This window comes from Ambystoma mexicanum, chromosome 2p (genome assembly GCF_040938575.1).
Source record: "Ambystoma mexicanum isolate Mex_15411 chromosome 2p, UKY_AmexF1_1, whole genome shotgun sequence".
In the NCBI taxonomy this organism is placed as follows: Eukaryota; Metazoa; Chordata; class Amphibia; order Caudata; family Ambystomatidae; genus Ambystoma; species Ambystoma mexicanum.
In genome coordinates, this window is record NC_090923.1 from 662,474,643 (window position 1) to 662,490,416 (window position 15,774).

The 15,774-nt window shown below is 49.6% G+C and overlaps 1 protein-coding gene across 3 annotated transcripts in view; it reads right to left on the reverse strand.

The window, feature by feature from the left end:
- LOC138566663 (F-box only protein 27-like) overlaps positions 1 to 15,774 on the reverse strand; it is a 1,347,647-nt gene that overhangs the window by 824,239 nt on the left and 507,634 nt on the right. The gene's annotated exons all lie outside the window — the stretch shown is intronic.

A 15,774-nucleotide genomic window follows, 5' to 3' on the forward strand; every position in this document is an offset into this window, starting at 1 on the left:
TAGATCTATCTTTCACCCCAATTCAGAGGATGTTTTGCTTCACAGAGAGATGATACTCATTGTGAGGTGTCAGCCACTGATCGCTAAGCAGGTCAGTTAAATCTTTGCCTTTGTCATTGGGGTGTACTGATATGTGCAGGGCAGTCTTCTGTCCTCTACTACTGTATGCTTTGGTATTGCTGCTTGGTCAAGATTTTTAAATGTAAACACTCTGCTCTCAAAAATGAAAGATTTGAAAGACTCTTGCTGTAGCGAGCCTTTCCCACTCTTTGCCCTGGGGGAGAGAGCAGAGGCGTAGGCAGGGTAGGGCCTGAGGGGCAAGGCCCACCCAAAATCTGTAAATGCCCACTCAGCAGCGCTGTGTGGGTATTTACAGATATTTTTGGCAGTGCAGTGGGCCCAACTACATTAGCATCAGGTCCCATTTGCTAGACAATCCTGGCTACGCCTCTGGTGCTTCCCGACTCAACAACCCAATCACCCCTTCAGCCCTTCTTGCTCATCTCACAGCACCTCCCATAAGCGAGGAATGCATCTTTTGTTGGTAGATTTCCTTCATGAGGCTTAGCTAGGCCTGCATTCCTTTTCAATGGGCCATAGAAGAGAGCAAAAAAGGAGAAGGCATAATAGAGCAGGAAGTAGGTGGAAGACGAGGGGTCAGGGGGGTTGGCAGTAAAAGAAACAGGGCCTGGCCTGGCAGAGAACTAGAAGTTAGGGAACACAATGAGCGAAGGAGGAGGAAAGATTCCTCAGGCATGTAGCTCTCTGACTCTTCCCCACCGAGCCTGCAGAAAGAGCCTTCTTATTTCTAGCTCTCTCCCAAATGGATACATTTGCCTGGAGAGCCCAGAACTCCTTTCAGTTAGCCAGAGGGTAAACAGAGGCCAGTGAGAGGTGCACACCCCTTCATTTCACTAGGCTTCTGGGGCTTCTGGGAGGAAAAAAGGCATCAGTATTCCAGCAAAATCATCGTCACCAAGGCCACCATCACTAGGGAATTACAGAGCATGCTGTGACACTCTCCAGGGCCTGGTTGGCCAGGCTTATCTTGAAGAGCACATATCCTAACCCTAAGCTACCTGGGTGGCTGCACCATAGAGGCTGCACCGGACATAGGGCTGTGCCCGTAAAGGGCTGTGGTCGCGTTTGGGAGCGTTAGGGGCGCGTGGAGGACGCAGGGCGCAGACCTCTGTCCGTTTCCGACCAGGATTAGGCCCTCATTCTCAGTGGTGGAGCCAGCCACTCCCAAATTGAGGGTGTTAAAGGCAGAAAGCAGCCCTCTCACCCCCAGGGCAAAGAGTGGGAAATGCTTGTTGCATCAAGAGTCTTTCAAATCTTTCACTTTTGAGAGCAGAGTGTTTACATTTAGGAATCTTGAACAAGCAGCAATACGAAAGCATACAGTAGCACAGGACAGAAGACTGCCCTGCGCATATCAGTACACCCCAATGACAAAGTCAAAGATTTAACTGACCTGCTTAGCTATTATTGGCTGACACCTCACAATGATTATCATTTCTCTGTGAAGCAAAACATCCTCTGAATTGGGTTGAAAGATAGATCTAATGTGCCAAAGGAAGGCAACATGGAAATTCACTTTCCTGCTCTCAGAGGAAGGAGGGTCGACAGCCCAATGGGTTAAATCACCTACTGCAGCCTCCTATGTGTAGCCTGCAGGCGACACATTCAGTTGCTGGTGACATGCTGATACAGGTTTGTTTGCTATGCAGGGGCTGGTGGTCACCTCACAGCACCTTGAGAAGGTGTCCTGTTTGAGTCCCAGGGAAATTATTGTATCAACCATGACCCGTAGATTACACCTTTTCCCCTCGTTTTTTTCCAGTCAATTGGGGCCAGAGAGACAAACTTTTGCATGGGCGCTACCTAGGCCACAATGCAGAAAACAAAGGCCCAACTGTTAGTAGGAATGCAGGTATTGAAGGGGCATTAGCTGTTGGCTGATCGCGCAGGGCAATACATACCCATTTTCAATGAAAAAATATATTTTTTTAATTAAAAAAAAAACATGCCCAGCAGATTGCAGGCATTGGATTAGAACTCAGGTCTCCAGCATTCTAAGAGCAAGCACTTAGCACCTGAGCCACTGGTGGCTGTATTTTTGAGGTTAGCTTTTGGGCATATATATCTTTCTCCTGCATGCCCCCGTGAGCATACCCATTTCAGTTGTGAAACATGTTCACTGAAGCCAAGGAGGATAGAACATCTGACCCCCCCACCCACCCTGGCGCTCCACCAAACACAAGCTAACTGCAGTGGCCTAGAGGTTAAGTGCTTGCGTTACAGCGCTGGGGGCCTGGGTCCGGCACAGAAACGGTATAGTTGGGTAATCAGTTGAGGGGACCCAGAGTCCTTCTAAAAGGTTTGGTGGTTATGTAATGAGTTCCCTGGTAAAGGGAGGTTGGAAGAAAGCAGAGAAGCAGGACTGTGGAGGTGGGGGAGAGGAAGTGCAGAGTAAATAAAGGAGGAGGCGGGGCAGGCAAAAAGGGAAGGTAGGGCTGGATGAAGGGGTCCCTGTGGAGAAGAGGAGGGGGCTGGGTGAGAGGGGGGAAGGACGAGAGAAGCATGGGGATGTAGGATAAAGTGGGCCCTGGGTACGGTGTGAGGGGGGGAATAGGGCCCTGAATAGTGGAGGGGGTTGTGTGTAAAGGAGGGTCCTAATGTGGGGAAAGGGGCCATTGAGGAGGGGAGTAAAAGGGTGCCCAGTGGAGTATGGAATGGACCCCCCACAATGGGCCAACATTTTTTTCCACATCCGGCACTACCCTTTAGCCTAACCTGCCTCCTCCTTTATATCCTGCACTTCCTCTTTGCTTTCTTCCTCCCTTCCTTTACCAGGGAACCTACACCCAGACCCCCAGCGCTGTAACACAAGCACTTAACCTCTAGGCCACAGCAGTTAGCTGCTATTTGGGGGAGCTGAAGGCCAGATGTTCTATCCTCATTTTCTTCAGTGAACATGTTTCACAATGCAAATGAGTGTGCTCACAGGGGCATGCAGAAGTAAGATATATACGCCCAAAAGCAACTCTCATAAGCACAGCCACCAGTGGCTCAAGTGGTAAGTGTTTGGGGTTTGAATGTTGGAGACCTGAGTTCTAATCCAGTGTCTGGAATCTGCAACGCATTTTTTATTTATTTTTTCTTTTGAAAATGGGTATGAATTGCCCTGTGCGATCAGCCAACAGCTAATGTCCCTTCAATACCTGCATTCCTACTAACAATTGTGCCTTTGTTTTCTGCACTCTGGCCTTGGCAACGCCCATAGAAAAGCTTGTCTCTCTGGCCCCAACTGACTGGAAAAAACGAGGGGAAAAGCGTAACCTACGGGTCATGGTTGAGAAGATATTTGCACAGGGACTCAAACAGGACACCTTCTCGAGGCGCTGTGAGGTGACCCCCTGCCCCTGCATAGCAAGCAAACCTTATCAGCATCTCACCAGCAACTGAATGTGTCGCCTGCAGGCTACACATAGGAGGCTGCAGTAGGTGCATTAACCCATTGGGCTGTCGACCCTCCTTCCTCTGAGGGCAGAACACTGAATTTCCATGTTGCCTTCCTTTGGCACATTAGATCTATCTTTCACCCCAATTCAGAGGATGTTTTGCTTCACAGAGAGATGATACTCATTGTGAGGTGTCAGCCACTGATCGCTAAGCAGGTCAGTTAAATCTTTGCCTTTCTCATTGGGGTGTACTGATATGTGCAGGGCAGTCTTCTGTCCTCTACTACTGTATGCTTTGGTATTGCTGCTTGGTCAAGATTTTTAAATGTAAACACTCTGCTCTCAAAAATGAAAGATTTGAAAGACTCTTGCTGTAGCGAGCCTTTCCCACTCTTTGCCCTGGGGGAGAGAGCAGAGGCGTAGGCAGGGTAGGGCCTGAGGGGCAAGGCCCACCCAAAATCTGTAAATGCCCACTCAGCAGCGCTGTGTGGGTATTTACAGATATTTTTGGCAGTGCAGTGGGCCCAACTACATTAGCATCAGGTCCCATTTGCTAGACAATCCTGGCTACGCCTCTGGTGCTTCCCGACTCAACAACCCAATCACCCCTTCAGCCCTTCTTGCTCATCTCACAGCACCTCCCATAAGCGAGGAATGCATCTTTTGTTGGTAGATTTCCTTCATGAGGCTTAGCTAGGCCTGCATTCCTTTTCAATGGGCCATAGAAGAGAGCAAAAAAGGAGAAGGCATAATAGAGCAGGAAGTAGGTGGAAGACGAGGGGTCAGGGGAGTTGGCAGTAAAAGAAACAGGGCCTGGCCTGGCAGAGAACTAGAAGTTAGGGAACACAATGAGCGAAGGAGGAGGAAAGATGCCTCAGGCATGTAGCTCTCTGACTCTTCCCCACCGAGCCTGCAGAAAGAGCCTTCTTATTTCTAGCTCTCTCCCAAATGGATACATTTGCCTGGAGAGCCCAGAACTCCTTTCAGTTAGCCAGAGGGTAAACAGAGGCCAGTGAGAGGTGCACACCCCTTCATTTCACTAGGCTTCTGGGGCTTCTGGGAGGAAAAAAGGCATCAGTATTCCAGCAAAATCATCGTCACCAAGGCCACCATCACTAGGGAATTACAGAGCATGCTGTGACACTCTCCAGGGCCTGGTTGGCCAGGCTTATCTTGAAGAGCACATATCCTAACCCTAAGCTACCTGGGTGGCTGCACCATAGAGGCTGCACCGGACATAGGGCTGTGCCCGTAAAGGGCTGTGGTCGCGTTTGGGAGCGTTAGGGACGCGTGGAGGACGCAGGGCGCAGACCTCTGTCCGTTTCCGACCAGGATTAGGCCCTCATTCTCAGTGGTGGAGCCAGCCACTCCCAAATTGAGGGTGTTAAAGGCAGAAAGCAGCCCTCTCACCCCCAGGGCAAAGAGTGGGAAATGCTTGTTGCATCAAGAGTCTTTCAAATCTTTCACTTTTGAGAGCAGAGTGTTTACATTTAGGAATCTTGAACAAGCAGCAATACGAAAGCATACAGTAGCACAGGACAGAAGACTGCCCTGCGCATATCAGTACACCCCAATGACAAAGTCAAAGATTTAACTGACCTGCTTAGCTATTAGTGGCTGACACCTCACAATGATTATCATTTCTCTGTGAAGCAAAACATCCTCTGAATTGGGTTGAAAGATAGATCTAATGTGCCAAAGGAAGGCAACATGGAAATTCACTTTCCTGCTCTCAGAGGAAGGAGGGTCGACAGCCCAATGGGTTAAATCACCTACTGCAGCCTCCTATGTGTAGCCTGCAGGCGACACATTCAGTTGCTGGTGACATGCTGATACAGGTTTGTTTGCTATGCAGGGGCTGGTGGTCACCTCACAGCACCTTGAGAAGGTGTCCTGTTTGAGTCCCAGGGAAATTATTGTATCAACCATGACCCGTAGATTACACCTTTTCCCCTCGTTTTTTTCCAGTCAATTGGGGCCAGAGAGACAAACTTTTGCATGGGCGCTACCTAGGCCACAATGCAGAAAACAAAGGCCCAACTGTTAGTAGGAATGCAGGTATTGAAGGGGCATTAGCTGTTGGCTGATCGCGCAGGGCAATACATACCCATTTTCAATGAAAAAATATATTTTTTTAATTAAAAAAAAAACATGCCCAGCAGTTTGCAGGCATTGGATTAGAACTCAGGTCTCCAGCATTCTAAGAGCAAGCACTTAGCACCTGAGCCACTGGTGGCTGTATTTTTGAGGTTAGCTTTTGGGCATATATATCTTTCTCCTGCATGCTCCCGTGAGCATACCCATTTCAGTTGTGAAACATGTTCACTGAAGCCAAGGAGGATAGAACATCTGACCCCCCCACCCACCCTGGCGCTCCACCAAACACAAGCTAACTGCAGTGGCCTAGAGGTTAAGTGCTTGCGTTACAGCGCTGGGGGCCTGGGTCCGAGTCCTGCTTTCGGCACAGAAACGGTATAGTTGGGTAATCAGTTGAGGGGACCCAGAGTCCTTCTAAAAGGTTTGGTGGTTATGTAATGAGTTCCCTGGTAAAGGGAGGTTGGAAGAAAGCAGAGAAGCAGGACTGTGGAGGTGGGGGAGAGGAAGTGCAGAGTAAATAAAGGAGGAGGCGGGGCAGGCAAAAAGGGAAGGTAGGGCTGGATGAAGGGGTCCCTGTGGAGAAGAGGAGGGGGCTGGGTGAGAGGGGGGAAGGACGAGAGAAGCATGGGGATGTAGGATAAAGTGGGCCCTGGGTACGGTGTGAGGGGGGGAATAGGGCCCTGAATAGTGGAGGGGGTTGTGTGTAAAGGAGGGTCCTAATGTGGGGAAAGGGGCCATTGAGGAGGGGAGTAAAAGGGTGCCCAGTGGAGTATGGAATGGACCCCCCACAATGGGCCAACATTTTTTTCCACATCCGGCACTACCCTTTAGCCTAACCTGCCTCCTCCTTTATATCCTGCACTTCCTCTATGCTTTCTTCCTCCCTTCCTTTACCAGGGAACCTACGCCATGCCCTTCTAGACCTACCCCCACTCCACAGGGATTCGTGCATCCACCCCTACCTCTCCCTTTAGCATGCCCCACCTTTAGCCTGCACTCCCTCAGTCCCACTTCTCTGCTATGTTTGCACAGCAACTGTACAAGGAGATTATCCCACTATTCCGTTTAAGTGCCGAAAGCAGGACTCGAACCCAGACCCCCAGCGCTGTAACACAAGCACTTAACCTCTAGGCCACAGCAGTTAGCTGATATTTGGGGGAGCTGAAGGCCAGATGTTCTATCCTCATTTTCTTCAGTGAACATGTTTCACAATGCAAATGAGTGTGCTCACAGGGGCATGCAGAAGTAAGATATATACGCCCAAAAGCAACTCTCATAAGCACAGTCACCAGTGGCTCAAGTGGTAAGTGTTTGCGGTTTGAATGTTGGAGACCTGAGTTCTAATCCAGTGTCTGGAATCTGCAACGCATTTTTTATTTATTTTTTCTTTTGAAAATGGGTATGAATTGCCCTGTGTGATCAGCCAACAGCTAATGTCCCTTCAATACCTGCATTCCTACTAACAATTGTGCCTTTGTTTTCTGCACTCTGGCCTTGGCAACGCCCATAGAAAAGCTTGTCTCGCTGGCCCCAACTGACTGGAAAAAACGAGGGGAAAAGCGTAACCTACGGGTCATGGTTGAGAAGATATTTGCACAGGGACTCAAACAGGACACCTTCTCGAGGCGCTGTGAGGTGACCCCCTGCCCCTGCATAGCAAGCAAACCTTATCAGCATCTCACCAGCAACTGAATGTGTCGCCTGCAGGCTACACATAGGAGGCTGCAGTAGGTGCATTAACCCATTGGGCTGTCGACCCTCCTTCCTCTGAGGGCAGAACACTGAATTTCCATGTTGCCTTCCTTTGGCACATTAGATCTATCTTTCACCCCAATTCAGAGGATGTTTTGCTTCACAGAGAGATGATACTCATTGTGAGGTGTCAGCCACTGATCGCTAAGCAGGTCAGTTAAATCTTTGCCTTTGTCATTGGGGTGTACTGATATGTGCAGGGCAGTCTTCTGTCCTCTACTACTGTATGCTTTGGTATTGCTGCTTGGTCAAGATTTTTAAATGTAAACACTCTGCTCTCAAAAATGAAAGATTTGAAAGACTCTTGCTGTAGCGAGCCTTTCCCACTCTTTGCCCTGGGGGAGAGAGCAGAGGCGTAGGCAGGGTAGGGCCTGAGGGGCAAGGCCCACCCAAAATCTGTAAATGCCCACTCAGCAGCGCTGTGTGGGTATTTACAGATATTTTTGGCAGTGCAGTGGGCCCAACTACATTAGCATCAGGTCCCATTTGCTAGACAATCCTGGCTACGCCTCTGGTGCTTCCCGACTCAACAACCCAATCACCCCTTCAGCCCTTCTTGCTCATCTCACAGCACCTCCCATAAGCGAGGAATGCATCTTTTGTTGGTAGATTTCCTTCATGAGGCTTAGCTAGGCCTGCATTCCTTTTCAATGGGCCATAGAAGAGAGCAAAAAAGGAGAAGGCATAATAGAGCAGGAAGTAGGTGGAAGACGAGGGGTCAGGGGGGTTGGCAGTAAAAGAAACAGGGCCTGGCCTGGCAGAGAACTAGAAGTTAGGGAACACAATGAGCGAAGGAGGAGGAAAGATTCCTCAGGCATGTAGCTCTCTGACTCTTCCCCACCGAGCCTGCAGAAAGAGCCTTCTTATTTCTAGCTCTCTCCCAAATGGATACATTTGCCTGGAGAGCCCAGAACTCCTTTCAGTTAGCCAGAGGGTAAACAGAGGCCAGTGAGAGGTGCACACCCCTTCATTTCACTAGGCTTCTGGGGCTTCTGGGAGGAAAAAAGGCATCAGTATTCCAGCAAAATCATCGTCACCAAGGCCACCATCACTAGGGAATTACAGAGCATGCTGTGACACTCTCCAGGGCCTGGTTGGCCAGGCTTATCTTGAAGAGCACATATCCTAACCCTAAGCTACCTGGGTGGCTGCACCATAGAGGCTGCACCGGACATAGGGCTGTGCCCGTAAAGGGCTGTGGTCGCGTTTGGGAGCGTTAGGGGCGCGTGGAGGACGCAGGGCGCAGACCTCTGTCCGTTTCCGACCAGGATTAGGCCCTCATTCTCAGTGGTGGAGCCAGCCACTCCCAAATTGAGGGTGTTAAAGGCAGAAAGCAGCCCTCTCACCCCCAGGGCAAAGAGTGGGAAATGCTTGTTGCATCAAGAGTCTTTCAAATCTTTCACTTTTGAGAGCAGAGTGTTTACATTTAGGAATCTTGAACAAGCAGCAATACGAAAGCATACAGTAGCACAGGACAGAAGACTGCCCTGCGCATATCAGTACACCCCAATGACAAAGTCAAAGATTTAACTGACCTGCTTAGCTATTATTGGCTGACACCTCACAATGATTATCATTTCTCTGTGAAACAAAACATCCTCTGAATTGGGTTGAAAGATAGATCTAATGTGCCAAAGGAAGGCAACATGGAAATTCACTTTCCTGCTCTCAGAGGAAGGAGGGTCGACAGCCCAATGGGTTAAATCACCTACTGCAGCCTCCTATGTGTAGCCTGCAGGCGACACATTCAGTTGCTGGTGACATGCTGATACAGGTTTGTTTGCTATGCAGGGGCTGGTGGTCACCTCACAGCACCTTGAGAAGGTGTCCTGTTTGAGTCCCAGGGAAATTATTGTATCAACCATGACCCGTAGATTACACCTTTTCCCCTCGTTTTTTTCCAGTCAATTGGGGCCAGAGAGACAAACTTTTGCATGGGCGCTACCTAGGCCACAATGCAGAAAACAAAGGCCCAACTGTTAGTAGGAATGCAGGTATTGAAGGGGCATTAGCTGTTGGCTGATCGCGCAGGGCAATACATACCCATTTTCAATGAAAAAATATATTTTTTTAATTAAAAAAAAAACATGCCCAGCAGATTGCAGACATTGGATTAGAACTCAGGTCTCCAGCATTCTAAGAGCAAGCACTTAGCACCTGAGCCACTGGTGGCTGTATTTTTGAGGTTAGCTTTTGGGCATATATATCTTTCTCCTGCATGCCCCCGTGAGCATACCCATTTCAGTTGTGAAACATGTTCACTGAAGCCAAGGAGGATAGAACATCTGACCCCCCCACCCACCCTGGCGCTCCACCAAACACAAGCTAACTGCAGTGGCCTAGAGGTTAAGTGCTTGCGTTACAGCGCTGGGGGCCTGGGTCCGGCACAGAAACGGTATAGTTGGGTAATCAGTTGAGGGGACCCAGAGTCCTTCTAAAAGGTTTGGTGGTTATGTAATGAGTTCCCTGGTAAAGGGAGGTTGGAAGAAAGCAGAGAAGCAGGACTGTGGAGGTGGGGGAGAGGAAGTGCAGAGTAAATAAAGGAGGAGGCGGGGCAGGCAAAAAGGGAAGGTAGGGCTGGATGAAGGGGTCCCTGTGGAGAAGAGGAGGGGGCTGGGTGAGAGGGGGGAAGGACGAGAGAAGCATGGGGATGTAGGATAAAGTGGGCCCTGGGTACGGTGTGAGGGGGGGAATAGGGCCCTGAATAGTGGAGGGGGTTGTGTGTAAAGGAGGGTCCTAATGTGGGGAAAGGGGCCATTGAGGAGGGGAGTAAAAGGGTGCCCAGTGGAGTATGGAATGGACCCCCCACAATGGGCCAACATTTTTTTCCACATCCGGCACTACCCTTTAGCCTAACCTGCCTCCTCCTTTATATCCTGCACTTCCTCTATGCTTTCTTCCTCCCTTCCTTTACCAGGGAACCTACGCCATGCCCTTCTAGACCTACCCCCACTCAGCCAGCCCCGCCTCCTCTCCACAGGGATTCGTGCATCCACCCCTACCTCTCCCTTTAGCATGCCCCACCTTTAGCCTGCACTCCCTCAGTCCCACTTCTCTGCTATGTTTGCACAGCAACTGTACAAGGAGATTATCCCACTATTCCGTTTAAGTGCCGAAAGCAGGACTCGAACCCAGACCCCCAGCGCTGTAACACAAGCACTTAACCTCTAGGCCACAGCAGTTAGCTGATATTTGGGGGAGCTGAAGGCCAGATGTTCTATCCTCATTTTCTTCAGTGAACATGTTTCACAATGCAAATGAGTGTGCTCACAGGGGCATGCAGAAGTAAGATATATACGCCCAAAAGCAACTCTCATAAGCACAGTCACCAGTGGCTCAAGTGGTAAGTGTTTGCGGTTTGAATGTTGGAGACCTGAGTTCTAATCCAGTGTCTGGAATCTGCAACGCATTTTTTATTTATTTTTTCTTTTGAAAATGGGTATGAATTGCCCTGTGTGATCAGCCAACAGCTAATGTCCCTTCAATACCTGCATTCCTACTAACAATTGTGCCTTTGTTTTCTGCACTCTGGCCTTGGCAACGCCCATAGAAAAGCTTGTCTCGCTGGCCCCAACTGACTGGAAAAAACGAGGGGAAAAGCGTAACCTACGGGTCATGGTTGAGAAGATATTTGCACAGGGACTCAAACAGGACACCTTCTCGAGGCGCTGTGAGGTGACCCCCTGCCCCTGCATAGCAAGCAAACCTTATCAGCATCTCACCAGCAACTGAATGTGTCGCCTGCAGGCTACACATAGGAGGCTGCAGTAGGTGCATTAACCCATTGGGCTGTCGACCCTCCTTCCTCTGAGGGCAGAACACTGAATTTCCATGTTGCCTTCCTTTGGCACATTAGATCTATCTTTCACCCCAATTCAGAGGATGTTTTGCTTCACAGAGAGATGATACTCATTGTGAGGTGTCAGCCACTGATCGCTAAGCAGGTCAGTTAAATCTTTGCCTTTGTCATTGGGGTGTACTGATATGTGCAGGGCAGTCTTCTGTCCTCTACTACTGTATGCTTTGGTATTGCTGCTTGGTCAAGATTTTTAAATGTAAACACTCTGCTCTCAAAAATGAAAGATTTGAAAGACTCTTGCTGTAGCGAGCCTTTCCCACTCTTTGCCCTGGGGGAGAGAGCAGAGGCGTAGGCAGGGTAGGGCCTGAGGGGCAAGGCCCACCCAAAATCTGTAAATGCCCACTCAGCAGTGCTGTGTGGGTATTTACAGATATTTTTGGCAGTGCAGTGGGCCCAACTACATTAGCATCAGGTCCCATTTGCTAGACAATCCTGGCTACGCCTCTGGTGCTTCCCGACTCAACAACCCAATCACCCCTTCAGCCCTTCTTGCTCATCTCACAGCACCTCCCATAAGCGAGGAATGCATCTTTTGTTGGTAGATTTCCTTCATGAGGCTTAGCTAGGCCTGCATTCCTTTTCAATGGGCCATAGAAGAGAGCAAAAAAGGAGAAGGCATAATAGAGCAGGAAGTAGGTGGAAGACGAGGGGTCAGGGGGGTTGGCAGTAAAAGAAACAGGGCCTGGCCTGGCAGAGAACTAGAAGTTAGGGAACACAATGAGCGAAGGAGGAGGAAAGATTCCTCAGGCATGTAGCTCTCTGACTCTTCCCCACCGAGCCTGCAGAAAGAGCCTTCTTATTTCTAGCTCTCTCCCAAATGGATACATTTGCCTGGAGAGCCCAGAACTCCTTTCAGTTAGCCAGAGGGTAAACAGAGGCCAGTGAGAGGTGCACACCCCTTCATTTCACTAGGCTTCTGGGGCTTCTGGGAGGAAAAAAGGCATCAGTATTCCAGCAAAATCATCGTCACCAAGGCCACCATCACTAGGGAATTACAGAGCATGCTGTGACACTCTCCAGGGCCTGGTTGGCCAGGCTTATCTTGAAGAGCACATATCCTAACCCTAAGCTACCTGGGTGGCTGCACCATAGAGGCTGCACCGGACATAGGGCTGTGCCCGTAAAGGGCTGTGGTCGCGTTTGGGAGCGTTAGGGGCGCGTGGAGGACGCAGGGCGCAGACCTCTGTCCGTTTCCGACCAGGATTAGGCCCTCATTCTCAGTGGTGGAGCCAGCCACTCCCAAATTGAGGGTGTTAAAGGCAGAAAGCAGCCCTCTCACCCCCAGGGCAAAGAGTGGGAAATGCTTGTTGCATCAAGAGTCTTTCAAATCTTTCACTTTTGAGAGCAGAGTGTTTACATTTAGGAATCTTGAACAAGCAGCAATACGAAAGCATACAGTAGCACAGGACAGAAGACTGCCCTGCGCATATCAGTACACCCCAATGACAAAGTCAAAGATTTAACTGACCTGCTTAGCTATTATTGGCTGACACCTCACAATGATTATCATTTCTCTGTGAAACAAAACATCCTCTGAATTGGGTTGAAAGATAGATCTAATGTGCCAAAGGAAGGCAACATGGAAATTCACTTTCCTGCTCTCAGAGGAAGGAGGGTCGACAGCCCAATGGGTTAAATCACCTACTGCAGCCTCCTATGTGTAGCCTGCAGGCGACACATTCAGTTGCTGGTGACATGCTGATACAGGTTTGTTTGCTATGCAGGGGCTGGTGGTCACCTCACAGCACCTTGAGAAGGTGTCCTGTTTGAGTCCCAGGGAAATTATTGTATCAACCATGACCCGTAGATTACACCTTTTCCCCTCGTTTTTTTCCAGTCAATTGGGGCCAGAGAGACAAACTTTTGCATGGGCGCTACCTAGGCCACAATGCAGAAAACAAAGGCCCAACTGTTAGTAGGAATGCAGGTATTGAAGGGGCATTAGCTGTTGGCTGATCGCGCAGGGCAATACATACCCATTTTCAATGAAAAAATATATTTTTTTAATTAAAAAAAAAACATGCCCAGCAGATTGCAGACATTGGATTAGAACTCAGGTCTCCAGCATTCTAAGAGCAAGCACTTAGCACCTGAGCCACTGGTGGCTGTATTTTTGAGGTTAGCTTTTGGGCATATATATCTTTCTCCTGCATGCCCCCGTGAGCATACCCATTTCAGTTGTGAAACATGTTCACTGAAGCCAAGGAGGATAGAACATCTGACCCCCCCACCCACCCTGGCGCTCCACCAAACACAAGCTAACTGCAGTGGCCTAGAGGTTAAGTGCTTGCGTTACAGCGCTGGGGGCCTGGGTCCGGCACAGAAACGGTATAGTTGGGTAATCAGTTGAGGGGACCCAGAGTCCTTCTAAAAGGTTTGGTGGTTATGTAATGAGTTCCCTGGTAAAGGGAGGTTGGAAGAAAGCAGAGAAGCAGGACTGTGGAGGTGGGGGAGAGGAAGTGCAGAGTAAATAAAGGAGGAGGCGGGGCAGGCAAAAAGGGAAGGTAGGGCTGGATGAAGGGGTCCCTGTGGAGAAGAGGAGGGGGCTGGGTGAGAGGGGGGAAGGACGAGAGAAGCATGGGGATGTAGGATAAAGTGGGCCCTGGGTACGGTGTGAGGGGGGGAATAGGGCCCTGAATAGTGGAGGGGGTTGTGTGTAAAGGAGGGTCCTAATGTGGGGAAAGGGGCCATTGAGGAGGGGAGTAAAAGGGTGCCCAGTGGAGTATGGAATGGACCCCCCACAATGGGCCAACATTTTTTTCCACATCCTGCACTACCCTTTAGCCTAACCTGCCTCCTCCTTTATATCCTGCACTTCCTCTATGCTTTCTTCCTCCCTTCCTTTACCAGGGAACCTACGCCATGCCCTTCTAGACCTACCCCCACTCAGCCAGCCCCGCCTCCTCTCCACAGGGATTCGTGCATCCACCCCTACCTCTCCCTTTAGCATGCCCCACCTTTAGCCTGCACTCCCTCAGTCCCACTTCTCTGCTATGTTTGCACAGCAACTGTACAAGGAGATTATCCCACTATTCCGTTTAAGTGCCGAAAGCAGGACTCGAACCCAGACCCCCAGCGCTGTAACACAAGCACTTAACCTCTAGGCCACAGCAGTTAGCTGATATTTGGGGGAGCTGAAGGCCAGATGTTCTATCCTCATTTTCTTCAGTGAACATGTTTCACAATGCAAATGAGTGTGCTCACAGGGGCATGCAGAAGTAAGATATATACGCCCAAAAGCAACTCTCATAAGCACAGCCACCAGTGGCTCAAGTGGTAAGTGTTTGGGGTTTGAATGTTGGAGACCTGAGTTCTAATCCAGTGTCTGGAATCTGCAACGCATTTTTTATTTATTTTTTCTTTTGAAAATGGGTATGAATTGCCCTGTGCGATCAGCCAACAGCTAATGTCCCTTCAATACCTGCATTCCTACTAACAATTGTGCCTTTGTTTTCTGCACTCTGGCCTTGGCAACGCCCATAGAAAAGCTTGTCTCTCTGGCCCCAACTGACTGGAAAAAACGAGGGGAAAAGCGTAACCTACGGGTCATGGTTGAGAAGATATTTGCACAGGGACTCAAACAGGACACCTTCTCGAGGCGCTGTGAGGTGACCCCCTGCCCCTGCATAGCAAGCAAACCTTATCAGCATCTCACCAGCAACTGAATGTGTCGCCTGCAGGCTACACATAGGAGGCTGCAGTAGGTGCATTAACCCATTGGGCTGTCGACCCTCCTTCCTCTGAGGGCAGAACACTGAATTTCCATGTTGCCTTCCTTTGGCACATTAGATCTATCTTTCACCCCAATTCAGAGGATGTTTTGCTTCACAGAGAGATGATACTCATTGTGAGGTGTCAGCCACTGATCGCTAAGCAGGTCAGTTAAATCTTTGCCTTTCTCATTGGGGTGTACTGATATGTGCAGGGCAGTCTTCTGTCCTCTACTACTGTATGCTTTGGTATTGCTGCTTGGTCAAGATTTTTAAATGTAAACACTCTGCTCTCAAAAATGAAAGATTTGAAAGACTCTTGCTGTAGCGAGCCTTTCCCACTCTTTGCCCTGGGGGAGAGAGCAGAGGCGTAGGCAGGGTAGGGCCTGAGGGGCAAGGCCCACCCAAAATCTGTAAATGCCCACTCAGCAGCGCTGTGTGGGTATTTACAGATATTTTTGGCAGTGCAGTGGGCCCAACTACATTAGCATCAGGTCCCATTTGCTAGACAATCCTGGCTACGCCTCTGGTGCTTCCCGACTCAACAACCCAATCACCCCTTCAGCCCTTCTTGCTCATCTCACAGCACCTCCCATAAGCGAGGAATGCATCTTTTGTTGGTAGATTTCCTTCATGAGGCTTAGCTAGGCCTGCATTCCTTTTCAATGGGCCATAGAAGAGAGCAAAAAAGGAGAAGGCATAATAGAGCAGGAAGTAGGTGGAAGACGAGGGGTCAGGGGGGTTGGCAGTAAAAGAAACAGGGCCTGGCCTGGCAGAGAACTAGAAGTTAGGGAACACAATGAGCGAAGGAGGAGGAAAGATTCCTCAGGCATGTAGCTCTCTGACTCTTCCCCACCGAGCCTGCAGAAAGAGCCTTCTTATTTCTAGCTCT